Here is a 17,087-nt window from a genome sequence, read left to right as displayed (position 1 = left end):
TCATCCCATCCACCCCTTGTGCCCCTCATCTCCACCCTCCCCTAGCCTAGCACATCACCCCTCCCCTCTATCCCACCCTCACCCCTTCTCATCATCTCTAGTGTCCCCTGCATCCTACCTCACCCTTTGCCTTGCCTCTTTCTTCCTATCCTTCATGCCTAGTATTCCCCCTCCCCTACCCATCTATCATTCACCTTGTATCACCTCCTACCCCATTAAACCTCCCACACCACCCCCTCGTGCCAACTTCTCTTGGTATCACCTATCTCCCTCCCTTCCCCCTCTCCTTCTCCCTCTCATGCCCATCCTCTTTCCCTCTTTTTTCACCTCCCCTCCCAACCTCCCAAATGATATTTCCTCATTTTGTTCATGGCCACCACTCCCCCTCCCCTACCCATCAACCTTTTACTTCTTCTCACCTCCCTCGCCCATGACATCCACACTTCTATGGATCTCCCTCACCTCTATCCATCCATCTTACTAACTTCCTCCCCCTTGTTTGCTTCCTCTTTTCCTTTAGTCATCATTCACCTCTTCTCACCACCTCTCACTTTCACCCTCTCGTCTCACCCCCTCATGCCTACATCCCTTAATATAAACTATACCCCTCTTCTCTAGTTGTCTCTCACTTTCTCTCCTCCTCCCTCTACATTGTACCTCACCCTTCTTGTTGGCTCCTCCCTTCTTTCCTTCATTCCAACCACTACACCCTCCCTGGTAATCCACCCTTAACCTATGTTTACCTCCTAACCTTTCCCCTCTCATATCACTCCCTCATTCTACACCACATCCCCCTTTCACATCCATCACGTCAAACCCTATCCCTTCTACCCCTATATCCCCACCTATAATAAGAACCTAGTATAATCTATGTTGATGCCCGGCCCTCTACTCAATTACTATCCCTCAATATACCTAATCATCTAGAGCAATGAACAATGTCTTGAAGCACCACACATTACCTATAGAGGGTATCCTTGACCTTTAGTTCATTCACAAGTTTTTTGTCAATGTGCATGGATTTCAAGGTATTTATATGTTTAAGGGGTTGAGACCCAACACTTATTTGAATTAAGACGCTATCCCCAACTCCATCCACTCTATGGACTATATATCTACCTGTGTTTCCATTTTCCCCTAGGCCACCAATGTCATATTCCATGAGACACTTTCCTATACCCTAACCACCATCATCTGAATGCAATATCCTCCTTAAAAGGAACTCATCACCTTTACTCCTAGACCTTGTCACTGTAGGTTGTACTCCTTCATTATACCCTCTACCTTAGGGCCATATTCCTACCCCTAAGAATATCTACATTATTTGCCCCTATATGTGGGCCTCCTTTACCTTAGGTCCCACACTCTCTCAGCCCGTAACCTTATCCATAGCCCCTCATCTATAACCTATCCTTAGCCACAAACCTTTCCCTCCAACACCCTAGATCTTATCCCCTTATCCTTAGACCCTTCATTTATGGATCCCAAATCCTCTTTACCTCTTCCATGTAATCCCACTACCCTCACTACAAATCCCTCTTGCCTTGGGTCCTCAGCTCCTAACTATTCGTAAGACATCAATCCCTTGGCACCTATCTCTTGGACCCTAGCTTCGTTTGAAATTTGTATAAATTAGGTTGTATATTTTCAAATGCTCATGAAGTTTTAATCAAAATCAACATACACAAACCTACTCTACTACTCTGCGGACATTAATTCACAATTTAGAAAAAAAATCTCAGACATGCAAGAAGAAATAACACACATCCAACATGTATTTTTATCTGGGGAAATCAATCTACTAAAAACCCTAATGCTTGCTTGCATTAATAAAATGAATAGAGATGTATTACAATTGCTTTTTCTCAACTGAGCACACCCTGCAACTGCATAACCCATCTCTCTACTCACTAAAGGCCTCTGACCCAGACTTAGTCAAATTTTTCCTCTCCTTGAGCTCCTATTTCCTTGTGTTGTTCCTTGAGGAATTAGGCCCCTATTATTTAGGAAATTATTCAAATTGAATTGCACAATTCCTTAGGTTGATCATCTGGTTGCATGCAACACTTGCACACTCAAGACTAGTTTACAATTGATGTTACACTACCTTGGAATCTCCACCAAGCCTGGGGAACTTGAATTATCTACATGCACTAGAAACTTTGAGTTGATTAATCAGTTAACTAGATGATTATTGAGTTTGACTAAAGTCCCACCACAAAACTTTACCCTCCATTATTTCCTCCAATAGTTTGAACTAGTTTAACTAAAAATAACCTTAGACAACTAACCTTGATTACTACAAATTAGAAATCACACATACTTAACTGAACTCTAACTCCTTGAACTCGAATTTACTAAGTAAATTGGGTGATACAAGCCATGTCACACAAGTTAACACCATATAAGTTGTCTACTGATGTGGAAATTTGCATTTTCTCAATTTAATCAAGGCAAAATCAAATTAAGAATTTCTTGTTGCATTTTTCAACACTCCCTCTCATCAAGAAAGGGATTATCAACCACCCCTATCCTGCACCTGTGGAACTCGAACTTCCCTCTTGACAAGGCCTTTGTTAAAATGTCGGAATCTTGTTCCTCTTTCGAAATGTACTGCAACAACATTTCTGCCTCTACAAACAATCCCCCAAATGGTGATACCAAATATCTATATGCTTGGATCGATCGTGAAAAATAGGATTTTCAAAGAGCTTGGTGTAACTCTGATTATCACAGTATATCACAATTGGATCCATCATCTAACTAAACAATCCAACAAGTATCTTTCTCATCCATATCACCTCACATGTTGCTTGACTTGCAGCTATGTATTCTGCTTCTGCCAAGCTGAGCACCACAGATCTTTGCTTCCGGCTGTATGAAGAAATAGTTGTGGACCCAACATTGAAAATTCCACCTGATGTACTCTTTCATTCTGATGGACTCCCCGCCCAATCTGCATCTGTGAATCCACATAGCTTCACTCCCTTTGTTCATATGTACCATAGTCCAAACGGGGTAGTGCCTCTGAGGTACTGTAGAACATGATTAGCTACCTTCCAAAATAATTTGGCTGGCCTAACCATAGCTTAGCTTAGTTTGTTGAATACATAGCACATATTTGGTCATGTGTTCACAAGATGCATTAGTGAACCCACCAACTGCCTGTAAATAGTAGCATCCACTTCTTCAACTGAAGTGGCATCCTCTTTCCTCCAGTTGGTCGCTAGAGGTGTCTCCATGGGCTTGCAACTATCCAAGTAGAATCTCTATGGTATCTCATTTGCATACTTGTCTTGGGATACAAATAGTACCCCATCACCTTGACATACTTCCAACTTGAGGAAGTAGTGCATGAGACCTATGTCCTTCATTTCAAAATTTCTTGCAAGGTCCTCCTTGAAAGATCTGATCAATTATTCATCACCAATTAAAATCAAGTAATCAACATATAAGACAATAATCAACAATTTACCTTCTACCAAAATATGATAGAGGTTTGCATCCGCTTCACTTTTGGTGAATCCCAAACTGGTGATATAGCTATAAATCCTGGTCTACTATGCATGGGGTGCTTGCTTGAGACCGTACAATGCTTGCTTGAGTCTGCACACATGATACTCTCGATAAAAAGTCTCGAAGCCTTCTAGTTGCTCAATATACACCTCCTCCTCAATAAATCCATTGAGGAATGTTATTTTTACATCCATCTGGTGGATCTTCCACCCCATCTGTGCAGCCAAAGAAAGAATTGATATGATGGATGAGTACCTTTCTACAGGAGAAAAGGTATCCTCATAGTCAATCCCCTCAACTTGAGAGTACCCCTTGGCCACAAATTTGGCCTTGTACTTTTCTATGCTTTCATCTGCTGCGTGATTTACCTTGAAGATCCATCTCAAACCCACAATTGATTTGTCTGTTGGTTTTGGTACCACTTCCCAAACATGGTTCTTTACAATGGATTCGTATTCCTCCACCATTGCATCAACCCATATAGGTTTCTCTACTACTTCCTTAAAATAGGATGGCTCAGTCTCTACAAGCTCCGTCATTAGAACCATGTAGCCAATGTACAGATCTGGTGACCTTCTTTGCCTACGCTGGTTTGAAGGAGCACCCACATCCTCCCTCGCATCCTGCACAAGTCTCTCATCTTCCCTGGTCCTTTTCCTTCCTTTTCTGGATGGTTTTGCTTGAGTGGATGTCTCCACTCTCTACTCCTCAATTTTTGGTTGCCCCACAACTTCCTGAGGCTCCTCCTTTGGAGCTAAAATCTCCTCTTCTAGTGGGATCTGAAGCTCCCTCTCAAGAGAGCATCGCATCACTTTATCTTCATCAAATTTTACATCCCTTCACACAATTTTCATTCTAAGGGATGGAAAGTACACATAGTAGTTGTGGGAATTTTCTTTATAACCCACAAATACACCAAATTTTGTTGTTAGTCTAGCTTCTTCCTTGATTATTTGGAGACATGGTAGTAAACAGAGGCTCCAAAAATCATGAAGTGCGATGCATCTGAATTTCTCCCCGAGAAGGCCTCCTCTAGTGTAATCATGCCCAGGCTTCAATTAGGACTCTGGTTTTGCATATATATTGTAGTGTTGCATGCCTCGACCCACAAATGCAAAGGTAGGCCTTAGTCAGCAACATCACCCTCGCTACTCCCACAATTCTATGGTTCTTTCTCTTAGCCACTCCATTCTGATGTGGGTTGTAGAGTTCTATCAACTCTAGTCGAATGCCTTCTTTTGGACAATTTCTTTGTAATTCATTCGATACGTACTCACCTCCATTGTCACTCCTAAGAGCCTTCACCTTCTTGCCCATTTCTTTCTCAACTAGTTCCTTGAATTCTACAAACTTGGAGAATATCTCATCCTTCTTTCTTGTGAAGAAGATCCAACACTTCTGTGAGAAGTCACCAATAAAAATGAAAAAATATTTGTGCCTAGTAATGGAAGTTGTCAAGAAAGGTCCACAAACATCATAGTGGATCCTTTCTAAGACTGTGTGTGCTTTATTGTCCTGATCATGGAATGTGGATTTTGTGTACTTCCCCAAAGTACATCATTTGCATATATCCTTCTGCTCAAGTGCTCCTTTGGGGAGGGTTGTGGTTATCTACTTCATGACCTTCAAAGCTCCATGATGCAAATGTCCAAGTCTTTTATGCTAAAGTTCATCGGTATCGTGGCTCTGCACCTTCTCCACCCTTGTGCTCAATGTAGCACAATCCTCCACATCTAGCTTGTATAGATTCTTCACACAAACCCTGATCTGCTTCACCTATCTCATCACTATGTGTCTCAGGAATTCCTTTCCTTTGTTGAAGATCACATCATAACCACAGTCTTCCAAAAATGCAAAAAATACAAGATTTTTCTTTAGGGCCGGAACAAACATGACATCCTTGAGCCTGAGGGGGGAGCCCAAATCCCTCTTAAAAGTCACTGTACCAATCGTGGTTGTGTTATAACTTCATCGTCCCCCATCTCAATGTGCATCTACAAATTATTTTCTTCCAGGTCACTGAAAAAATATCTAAACCCTTTCATGTGGAACGATGCACCTAAGTCCAAGTACCACACACTCCCCATCACTATGTTGGCCATGCATGCAATAAGGGTAAATTCAAGCTCGAAATGTGAAGCCAAAGCTTCACCTACATCTCTTCCTGAGGTCTTCTTGCATGTCTTCTTGTGTGGAAAATTTGTGTCATACTGCCTAAATTCATAACAATGGAAGCATTTAATTTTTTACAAATCTTTCTTCTTGACCCCTTGACTGGATTCTGGTTTGGATTGGGATTTCTTCCCTTTTCCCTTCTTTTCCTTTCCATCCAATGCAAAGTTTTATTCATCCTCGCCCTTGGATTAAGTCCCATCTCTGGTATTCTACCTTATTTCCTCTTGTACAAAATTGGACCATAAGCACTCCTAATTCAGTAGTTTCTGTGAGGCTCCCTCCTAAGGTCCTCTAACTAAAACTAAATTTCTCTAATTTTAAACACAATAAAATGGGAAATAGCTTATTTATATCTAAACATTTATTTGATGATAATATACCATTAAAATTTATTTACCACAAATTAAATAAGTAAGAATTTCATTTCAACCATTTACATAAGTAATCAATAAACGGAGGAATACATGTTCCAATAGCTTAGTTGAGATGCTCTTGAGCTCTTGACTCCGTTGGGATGCTCCTCTTGACTACCCGACTGGATTTATCTCCCAGCCAACTAGGAAGTATTTCCTAGCCCAGGGAACCTCCACAGGTTCCCTAGCCCTCCGAGCCCAAGTCCAACCAGATGTAGTGTGTCCAAGTTAAACAAACACTCTCCTTCTCTCCCTTCTCTTTTCTCCACCTTCCTCCCAAAACAAAATCCTCCAAAACCACAACCAAAACCAAGACCCAGGATCCCCCTCCCCTCTCATCATCTTCCCCTTTTATGCCTCTTCCTCCCATCCACCTCAACCACTTATCATTAATTTCATGACTGCCCTCTCATCCTTTCATTTGACTTCTCTTACCATATCTTCTCCTAAGTAAATTTGAGAGGACATTTTGGGGATAAGATATGGATATTTAATTTGGAAATTAACTCAGGAAGACCATATCTTCTCCCAAGTAGATTGAGAGGACATTTTGGGGATAACATATGGATATTTAATTTGGAAATTAATTAGGGAAGACCATATCTTCTGCTAAGTAAATTTGAGAGGACATTTTGGGGATAAGATATGGATATTTAATTTCGAAATTAATTGGGGAAGACCATATCTTCTCCCAAGTAAATTTGATAGAAAAATTTGGGGATAAGATATGGATATTTAATTTGGAGATTAATTGGGGAAGACCATATCTTCTCTCAAGTAAATTTGAGAGGACATTTTGGGGATATGCATATTTAAATTGGAATAATGGAAGGAGACCATTTCCTATCCAAAATTAAATTGAGAAGACAAGTTGGCAATTGAATAATAACAATAATAAAATTTATATCAGTCATTAAATTTACAGTTTCACAAATGTAGGTATGTACCAATATTTCTTGATAATTATTAGTCAATATTTTCAAGTAATTTAAACACTAATAAAATTTGCATGATAAGATTAAGTAGGGCATTACATACACCCCTCCTTCAAAAAAATTTGTCCTAAAGTTAGAGTGAAAAAGATACAAGGAGTTCGAAAGAAGTTTGACAATAAGGCATAACAAAATAGAGAGAGAGTTATAGTAGTAAAATTGATCAGTCAAACAATGACACCACTTCCCATCAAGAGTCTTTGACTAATCTATATCCTCCTATCCTTTCTAACCTACTTCCGTTCCCACCATATCCATCCTCTAATGCTATATATTGTGGCATCGGCTACACCAAGCTAACATTGATAAAACCAATATGGCGGAAGCGTTGACTATATCGACCTAGCTTCCCCAGCAGGCAACTGGAAATCGCCATCACACATCTAGGGGAGCGTGTCCATCACTGCCCTCCCACGATTCTAGGTTTGGAGTGTAGGTTTTAACCCCGTACATAAATTACCTTCATACGAATTCTAAAACACAGAAAATAAACAATGCGAGAGCATAACACATAAAACACATATACACAGAGATTTTCCCTTGTATCCAAAAATTGGGACTACCAGCTTGACTTTTCATTATGTTCCTTTCAATTTTACAATACATATCTACACATGCTAAAGCATCCAATACCATGGACCGAAAACCATCGCGTCCAAAACCATGTGTGAAAAACATGCACAAAACCATAGGTAGGTCCGCCCAACCTACTATAGGGTCCAAAACCAAAATTTTCTGGGGTGCTGCCCTGGACCCCATAGAGTGGGGTTACCTGCACCCCTCAAAACCCCTGTGACTTCCCTGCTACACAATCGGCGCAACGAAAGGGGGGCTCCACCCCCCCTTCTAACCCCCCGGTTAACTACGTGGGCTAGTCATGGAAAGAATATAACACAACCAAACATGGAAGTTACACGGTGGGAAGTACCTCCACCCCTCCTTACAACTAGGGTCAACACCCTAATATGGACCACACTACAGCGCTGGTTGGATACTTGTCATCGAATAATCCAGTCAGGTAGTCTTGTCACCTGCCATTTACATTTTACCCATGTCATAAGAGTGCATATCCAGTAGATACAAAATGTAATAGAACAATGTACATCATAACTTCCTCATTAGATGTTTCGACCTTCCCCAATGGAAGAGTATATCTTGGCTATCATATAGTTCTTTCCAATCTGCAGGTTAGTTCTCATTCATGCATAGATATATATAACAACAAAATATATATATATAAGTAATCTTAAATAGAGCCACAATCGGGATGCCTTCCATATAGAGCTTGATAAGGAGGCATCCCGATTGAACTATGGTAACTGTTATTATAGGAAAACTCTACCAATGGTAAGTACCTTTCCCACTGAGTCTGATTATCCATGACATACATTTGAACCATGTCTTCCATAACCTGATTTACTCTTTCAGTCTGCCCATTTGTTTCTGGATGATATGCAGTGCTCAGGTTCAACTGAGTCCCTAGTGCTGACTACAAACTTGTCCAAAACCTAGATGTAAATCGAGAGTCTCTATCAGAAACTATCTTTGTGGGTAACCCATGTAGTTGAATAACTTCACTTATAAAAACTTGTGCCACATCCGTAACATCATAAGTGTCTCTTACTGGAATGAAATGGGCACTTTTGGTCAATTTATCAACTATAACCAATATAGCATTGTACCTCTGTGACGTGAGTGGCAAACCCACAACAAAATCCATAGAAATTACCTCCCATTTAGACATAGGGATGTAATGTGGTTGTAGGAGTCCTGCTAGATGGTGATGATCAGCCTTTACTCGTTGACATTCAAGACAGTTGACGACAAACCGGACTATGTCGTGCTTCATGCCTACCCATAAGAAGAGTTTCTTCGTGTCCGCATACATCTTCTTCACTCCAAGATGTGCACAATAGAGTTCTCTATGTGACTTTTCGAGGATGGTCCTTCTTATACCTCCTTCCTTAGGTATGTACATTCTCCCTTGAAATCTCAATAGTCCATCTGGTTCAAGGACATATCCCTCAAACTTTGGTTCTATCTGCTTCCCACTCTGGAGTGCTGAGATAACCTTTAGATACCAACTATCTTCAAAGAGTTTCTCCAACACACATTCCCTCAAATTTACCTTTAAGGCTACTAGGGAGAAGGTTTGTGACCTCCTACTTAGTGCATCGGCCACCACATTCTCCTTTCCCTTAATGTATGAGATCTCAAAATCATACTCACTCATGAATTCACTCCACCGCCTTTATCTAACATTCAAATCCCTTTGAATGAAGAGGTGCTTTAGGCTTTGATGATCTGTTCTTAACCCAAATCTTCTCCCAACGAGGTAGTGTCTCCATAGTTTCAAAGCTAACATCACTGCTGCTAACTCTAAGTCATGGGTAGCATAAAATTCTTCATGTTCCTTCAACTTTCTAGATGTGTAAGCTATTACTCCGCCTTCTTGCATCAATACTGCTCCCAACCCTTGCTTCGAAGCATCGGTGCAGACAGTGAAGTCTTTTTCCATGTCTGGTACTTGAAGGATCGGTGCACTAGTTAATAACCTCTTTAGTTCTATGAATGCAGTGTCACATTCATATGCCCATTCATACCTGACCCCCTTTCGCTGTAATGTGGTGATGGGTTTTGTAATCCTCGAAATCCCTTCCACAAACCTGCAATAATACCCTGCTATCCCCATAAAACTACGCACATCATGAGCATTTTTTAGTACTAGCCATTCCATTATGGCCTTTACCTTTTCCGGGTCAACTGAAATCCCTTCTCCTGAAATGATGTGCCCAAGGTAATGAACTTTCTTCTAAAAGAAGGAACATTTTGACAATTTTCCATACAATTGATTTTCCCTTAAGCAAGTCAATACAACCCTTAGGTGCTTTTCATGCTCCTTTTCATTCTTGGAATACACAAGAATGTCGTCCAAAAAGACTTGCACAAATTGGTCCAAATGCTTCCTGAACACCCCATTCATGAGGCTCATGAATACTGTTGGTGCATTGGTCAAACCAAATGGAAAAACTACGAACTCGTAGTGCCCAAACCAAGTTCGAAATGCAGTTTTTAACTTGTGACCTTCCTTAATCCTTAATTGGTGGTATCCAGATCGTAGATTGATCTTTTAGAAAACCGTTGCTCCCTTTGTTTGATCAAAGAGATCATATATTCTAGGTATCGGGTACCTATTTTTTATTGTGGCTCTATTCAAGTCCCTATAATCTATACATAGCCTTAAGGAACCATCCTTCTTCTTGAAAAAAATCACTAGTTCACCACAAGGTGAAATACTAGGTCTGATAAATCCCAAGTCTAAGAGCTCTTTTAACTGCATCTGCAACTCACAAAGTTCTGGAGTTGTCATCCTATAAGGTGTCTTAGATATTGATTCTGCACCAGGTTGTAGGTCGATTGTGAAATTAATCTCCCTTACAAGAGGTAATCCGGGCAATTCCTTAGGAAAAACATCCTTGAATTCTGACAAAATTAGGTGTTGATCTAGGGAGGGTCCTTTCTGGTCACTTATAACCTCGACCACATATAGCTTGCAACCTTGTCAAAGACAACGTTTTACCTTCATCATGGATATGAATCATAGCGACACTCCTCTCTTGATTCCACAAATCTCAATTGGCCTACCTTCATCATCTAAACAAATCACCTTCTTCTTGAAACAGTCTACCAAAGCTCGATGAGCTTCTAGCCAGTCCATTCCAATAATTACATCATACGTCCCCAATGTTGTGACATATGCCTTCAACTTAGTTATACACACCCTGATGTTTACCTGACATTGGTCAACACTAGGTCCTACTGCTTGTTTTATCCCAGAAGCCATCTCAACTTGCTTAAAGTCATCGTGCTCATAGGCTACCAACCCACATTTTTATAATGCAACTGGTGAAATGAAACTATCTATAGCACCTGAATCAAAAAAAAAAAAAAAAAATTACTTTTTTTATCATACCTGAGGTTTCTACCATTGAACACTGGTGTTCAACTTGTTGGTTGTCAACTGATGCATAGATTCGATGGTGGCTACTTGCTCCCCCCATTGATGTTTTTCCTTCTCTACAGTTGTTACCAGTTTGTAAATCAGGAAAGTCACGCTAGTAATGAGGTCCCCCACATCCCTAACAAGTGATGTGTGGTAGACTTTGAATAGAATATTGTGGAGTTCTTTGGAAAGAGTTTCGTCCCTTGGGACCCCTACCCCTACTTGTTTCTCCTCACATATGACCTTGATTTTCACGCGCCCTTGAAGCCGCGGGTGAAGCTGCACTAGTAACCATTGAAATCCCCATTGTCGGTGCTATGGGTACAACCCTGTTTCCATATTGCAGTGGCCTCAAACTTCCTCCCCTACGGAAGGTACGAGGGGCCTTCCCCATAAACCTTGGTTGTTGTGGAAAAATGGTTTTGTTTCCACCCTTTAAGTCTAAGTGTTCTTCAACATAACGAGCATGTTCCACAGCTTCTGCAACTGAGGATGGTTTCCACATCCGCACCATTTCCCTAATCTTAGGGTTCAATCCATAAATGAAATGATCCACTTGGCACTGGTTAGTATCCATGTAGGAGACATACTTGACCGATTCCATGAATATAATCTCATATTCTTCTACCGTACGATTTTCCCTGTGCCAAGGCATGGAAGGCTCCTACCTGTTGTTCTTCATAATATGTTGCTAGGTACTTTTTCCTTATACTCTCTTCAAATAACTCCCAAGTAACTGTGTCTAGAGTGAGGTGTAGTTGATGCTCTAAGTTACCCCACCAATTCAAAGCACTGTCTCTGAGTTGGAATATCGCTATCTTAGCTTTTGAATTGGAAGTATAATCTCTTAGTGCGAAGCACCTTCTCGTTCCCTCTAACCAAGCTTCTGCACGTTTGCTTAATATTTTGGAGCTCCCTAGTAATGTCCTCGATTGGAGGTCCTCGATTGGAGGTCCTCTATCAAAGTCCCTTGATCCCTCAAGATTTCCTAACCCTGATGGAGGGTGCTCTACTTCCACTTCAATTGTTTGGTGCCCTTTTAAAGTCTCATTAATTACTTCTAGGGAACGCAAGATGAGAGTCAACTCTGGTGAAGGTAATGGGTTATTTGTAGGAGGTCCTTGTGATGACCCTCCTTGACCTTGATTTCTTCGCGTCCTCACCATTTTGAATTGTTCAAATATCTGTATGATACGCAAGACTCATTAATCCATCTTAGGACTTGTCCACTCTTAGTTGACTCACATACATGTGTATAATGATAGTCATAAGTTTTTCTTTTACTATGCTCGTAAACAAGCATTATTAGTACTGAGAAGATTCCCAAGAATCTACCAAATCCTCCCATGTGTGAGTTTTACATAACTTACAAATTTTCTCTTAATACTTGCTAGGGTACTTGTGCAATGTACTTGTAAGTCACGCTTTAACACAAAATTGTTTTCTTTAGTACCATAGTTATAATTTAATATTAAGCTAATTAATAACTTGGTTTAATATATTCAAATAATTAAGTTAAATACTAATGTGAATAATACCCTTTTTAATCATGTCTTCCTTCTATGGCCATTAGTTGTTCCTTCCCACCCTTTATATTATGTTTTAAAATCATTTATGTCCATTTTATGAATCTTAGGATCTCCTATAAGACATAAACAATTGGTCTTACCTCTTGAAGAGGTAGTGTCCTTGAAGCAAGGTTCTTAAGCAATTATCCATGAATTCATATATATATATATGTGCAATAATTAGATTAAAGAAGAAAAATAACATTGTTAAAATAAATGTGAATTCTTACGAGCTTCATAAACAAAGTCCAAAATATTGTGGAATGAAAGAAAAAATATCATTTTTGTGGTATTAATAGAATGGAGAATGAAAATTAATATCATTTATATACTTGCATTAGACCAAACACATAAATCTTAATTTCAAAATGTATTTAACATATAATTTTCATAACTTCTTAACTCGTCGAAACTAATGGAAATGAGAGAAGCTTTTAGGTCAATATTTATGACTCAATTTCGATAGAGACCCCTTTTTTTTTTAAAGGCAATCCTAGAAAGGTGCATGTGCTTCAAGTAGACTAAGTGTTCCCCATAGCCCAAGTGGGATATGCATTGGTTTAATCCCTTTAATTTTCAACCAAAGACTTTTAAATTTCCCTTTCATTTTTTTTAATTTTTATTTTTCAACCTAGGGTTTAAATTGAATTTATTTCTAAATCTAGATTGGTTCTTCAAGTCTTCCAGCCTAATGTTTAGAAAGAGTATTTCATTTGCAAATCGTTTCATTTCCCATGCTTGAATCACTTAAACATTTTTCATATCTCTTAGATCTATAATGGTTTAACTTCAAAAACTTTTGTCGATCTAAACAATAGATTGACTAAGCAGACTAAAGCAATGTTATAATTAACCAAACAATCTTGTGGTTTTAAGTTTATTTCATAGCTTCATTATTTTAGCTTCATTATTGATTAGGGGTTTGACAAACTTGACATTGTATCTTGAAAATTCTATATAATTCATGATCTCGTGACCCACATGCATTAAATCGATATCCAGGAATGCTTAATGAATTTCCTCTCTCTGGTTTGTCAACTTTTGAGGGTTCAAGAATTGGTTTGACATATTTGGCACCTATTCTCTTTAACGTTCACTTGTTTTGTGCTCTAACACCAAATCGACGGTAAATAATCCTCAATGACTTGCTTAAAGAACTTAACGTTTTGCCTTAAATGCAATTTACACCTGCTAGAATTTACTATATGGATGAAGGTTTCAGGTCTGATTTTTCTTGAGTTTCTCAAATTGGAAGTCAATTCATGCTTAAAATATATCCATAAGATAAATCGATGCTAGAAAAGGGTAAGTGATATTCTCCTTTTAACATACTTTTAGCCATTCATTTTCTAGAATATTTTTTGTGGTTTAAGTCTAGTTTAATAGCGGAAAAATAAATTTGATCTTTGACATAATCATTGGTTATAAATCTAATGTCCTAAAGGGCTTGATAACAGAAGTAAAACTCCATGAATGGTTTGGATATTTACGGTTAAATTTGTTTAGACTAATTTCATGCCTATCGTACTCTAAAGCTAAACAGATTAGCAGACTTGGCTTGATAAAGACTCGGCAAGGGAGAAGAGTGTTGAGAGTTTGACTCATCTAAGGAGAAGCTTGGTAAAAACTTGGCTTTATTGTGTTGCATACACTTTCAGAGCAGGTAGGTTTGAGGGTTCGGCTTTCTGGTGTCTGAATCTTTAATATTCTCATTCCTATCATTTCATAATTGTAACATAACATTTACTGTAAAAGTTAGGATACAAATTTATCAGAAGGTTGGGTGTTCAATTCACCTGTTGAAGTGAGTGTTGCTACCATTGGATGTGTGCACTAAGCATCAAAGTAAAACAAGAATTAGACCCCACGCAACTTACACATACATGCTGTCTGAAAAATTACTTCTCGGCCAGGGTTCTATATATCAACATTTAATAGTGACAGCAACACTGCAATTTCTGGGGGGATTCGTGAAGTATCTTCCTTGGGACCAAAGGAATCGTGCAACTACTGCATATACCTATCTTTTATTTCATCACAGTGCATTGTTCAACTGGTTGTCTCCATGTGGAAAGTAAAGTATGTACAACAATGTTTTTCCCTTATCAATTAATTGTATGGAAGAGGAATACATAGACTCAATACGACGAAAGAAAAAGAGTGTGCAGGATCTGAAACCTGGATTCTCACATGGTGGTTTTGTCCCCTCCAAAAGTGTTGGTGGTGATTTCTCTGGTTCTAGTTGCAAATATAAATATTGGTTATGAGGATATTGTAAATACACAAGTCCTGGCTTCCAATGGAGTGCATGTAAAAAAAACCTCAGGCATCTTGCAGACATGGTGGATCCATAGGGACCTCAAGCCAGAGAATTTCCTCTTTCTGAACAAAAAGAGAATTCACCTCTTAAGGCCATTTATTTTGGATTATATGTATTCTTCAAACCTAGGGATCGCTTTTCTAAAATAGTTGGTAGTCCATACTATATGGCACCAGAGCTTCTGAAGCGTAATTATGGACCCGAGATCGACGTGTGGAGTGTCGATGTTATCCTTTGTATTTTATTTTGTGGTGTGCCACCATTTTGGGCTAAATCATAACAAGGAGTTGCTCGGGCGATTCTTCGTGGTTTTGTAGACTTCAAAAGAGAGCCATGGCCAAAATTTCTAAAGCTGCAAAAGGTCTTGTATGCTAGATGTTGGAGCCTGATCCCAAGCTACGATTAACAGCTCAGCAAGTACTTGAGCATCCTTGGTTACAGAATTCCAAAAAGGCTCCAAATGTTCCCCTCGGTGATGTTGTGAAGACTAGGCTTAAACAATTTTCTATGACGAATAAGTTCAAAAATAAAGCTTTAAGGGTTATTGCTGACCATTTATCTGTGGAACACTGATAATAGTGGTACAATATCATATGAAAAGATGAAAGCAAGTCTTCATAAGCTCGGCTCCCATATGGATGAATCAGAAGTGCAGACATTAATGGAGGTTGTGGATGCTGATGGAAATGGCCCGCTAGATTATCTAGAATTTGTTGCGGCTTTGCTTCATATGCAGAGCATAGAAAACAATGAATACTTGCGTAAGGTATTTTTGTACTTTGACAAAGATGGCAGTGGTTACATTGAAATCGAGGAGTTTAGAGAAGCCTTAGCTGATGACTTTGGTCCAGATGACATAGATGTGGTGAACAACATTTTTAATGAGGTGGATGCAGACAAGGATGGAAAACTGTGAAGATGAATTTCTGAGATTTGACCTGGAGTATCAATAGATTGTTGTTTTGGCAACAAACAAACAAAAAATCGAAGGAAGCAACTCCTTATATTCTTGCAACACATTGCATACCTTCAACTATATCTGATGATTTGAAAACATGAATCAGTTTTCCAGAGGTGACATTCCTTACATTCTGACCTGATTATTGGGATGAATATTGTTTACTACTTCCACGACATATTCGGATGAATATTGTTTACTACTTCCATGACATGATAGGAAAGATGCTAGGTTGGGGATATCAAGAGGGTACTACTATCTTTGGTTTTGGCTATGACTTTCGACAAAGTAACAGGCTTCAAGGTCCATATTTTGAACCTAAGCTCTGATACCACGTGTGAGGCTCCCTCCTAAGGTCCTCTAACTAAAACTAAATTTCTCTAATTTTAAACACAATAAAATGGGAAATAACTTATTTATATCTAAACATTTATTTGATGATAATATACCATTAAAATTTATTTACCACAAATTAAATAAGTAAGAATTTCATTTCAACCATTTACATAAGTAATCAATAAACGGAAGAATACCTATTCCAATAGCTTAGTTGAGATGCTCCTGAGCTCCTGACTCCGTTGGGATGCTCCTCTTGACTACCTGACTGGATTTGCCTCCCAGCCAACTAGGAAGTATTTCCTAGCCCAGGGAACCTCCATAGGTTCCCTAGCCCTCTAAGCCCAAGTCCAACCAGATGTAGTGTGTCCAAGTTAAACAAACACTCCTTTTCTCCCTTCTCTTTTCTCCACCTTCCTCCCAAAACAAAATCCTCCAAAACCACAACCAAAACTAAGTCCCAGGATCCCCCTCTCCTCTCATCATCTTTCCCCTTTTATGCCTCTTCCTCTCATCCACCTAAACCACCTATCATTAATGTCATGACTACCCCCTAATCCTTTCATTTGACTTTTCTTACCATATTTTCTCCCAAGTAAATTTGAGAGGACATTTTGGGGATAAGATATGGATATTTAATTTGGAAATTAATTGGGGAAGACCATATCTTCTCCCAAGTAGATTTGAGAGGACATTTTGGGGATAAGATATGGATATTTAATTTGGAAATTAATTGGGGAAGACCATATCTTCTCCTAAGTAGATTTGAGTGGACATTTTGGGGATAAGATATGGATATTTAATTT

General features: G+C 39.1%; 1 pseudogene; it reads left to right on the top strand.

The window, feature by feature from the left end:
* Positions 1 to 14,857: 14,857 nt before the first annotated feature.
* On the top strand, positions 14,858 to 15,903 carry LOC149184645 (calcium-dependent protein kinase 3 pseudogene; annotated as a pseudogene).
* Positions 15,904 to 17,087: the final 1,184 nt, after the last annotated feature.

This window comes from Pinus tabuliformis, chromosome 3_2 (genome assembly GCF_031772625.1).
Source record: "Pinus tabuliformis cultivar Carrire ecotype Pingquan chromosome 3_2, CPIR1, whole genome shotgun sequence".
Taxonomy (NCBI): Eukaryota; Viridiplantae; Streptophyta; class Pinopsida; order Pinales; family Pinaceae; genus Pinus; species Pinus tabuliformis.
Note: the sequence above shows the minus strand (reverse complement) of the source record. Positions and strands in the feature narration are given on the sequence as shown.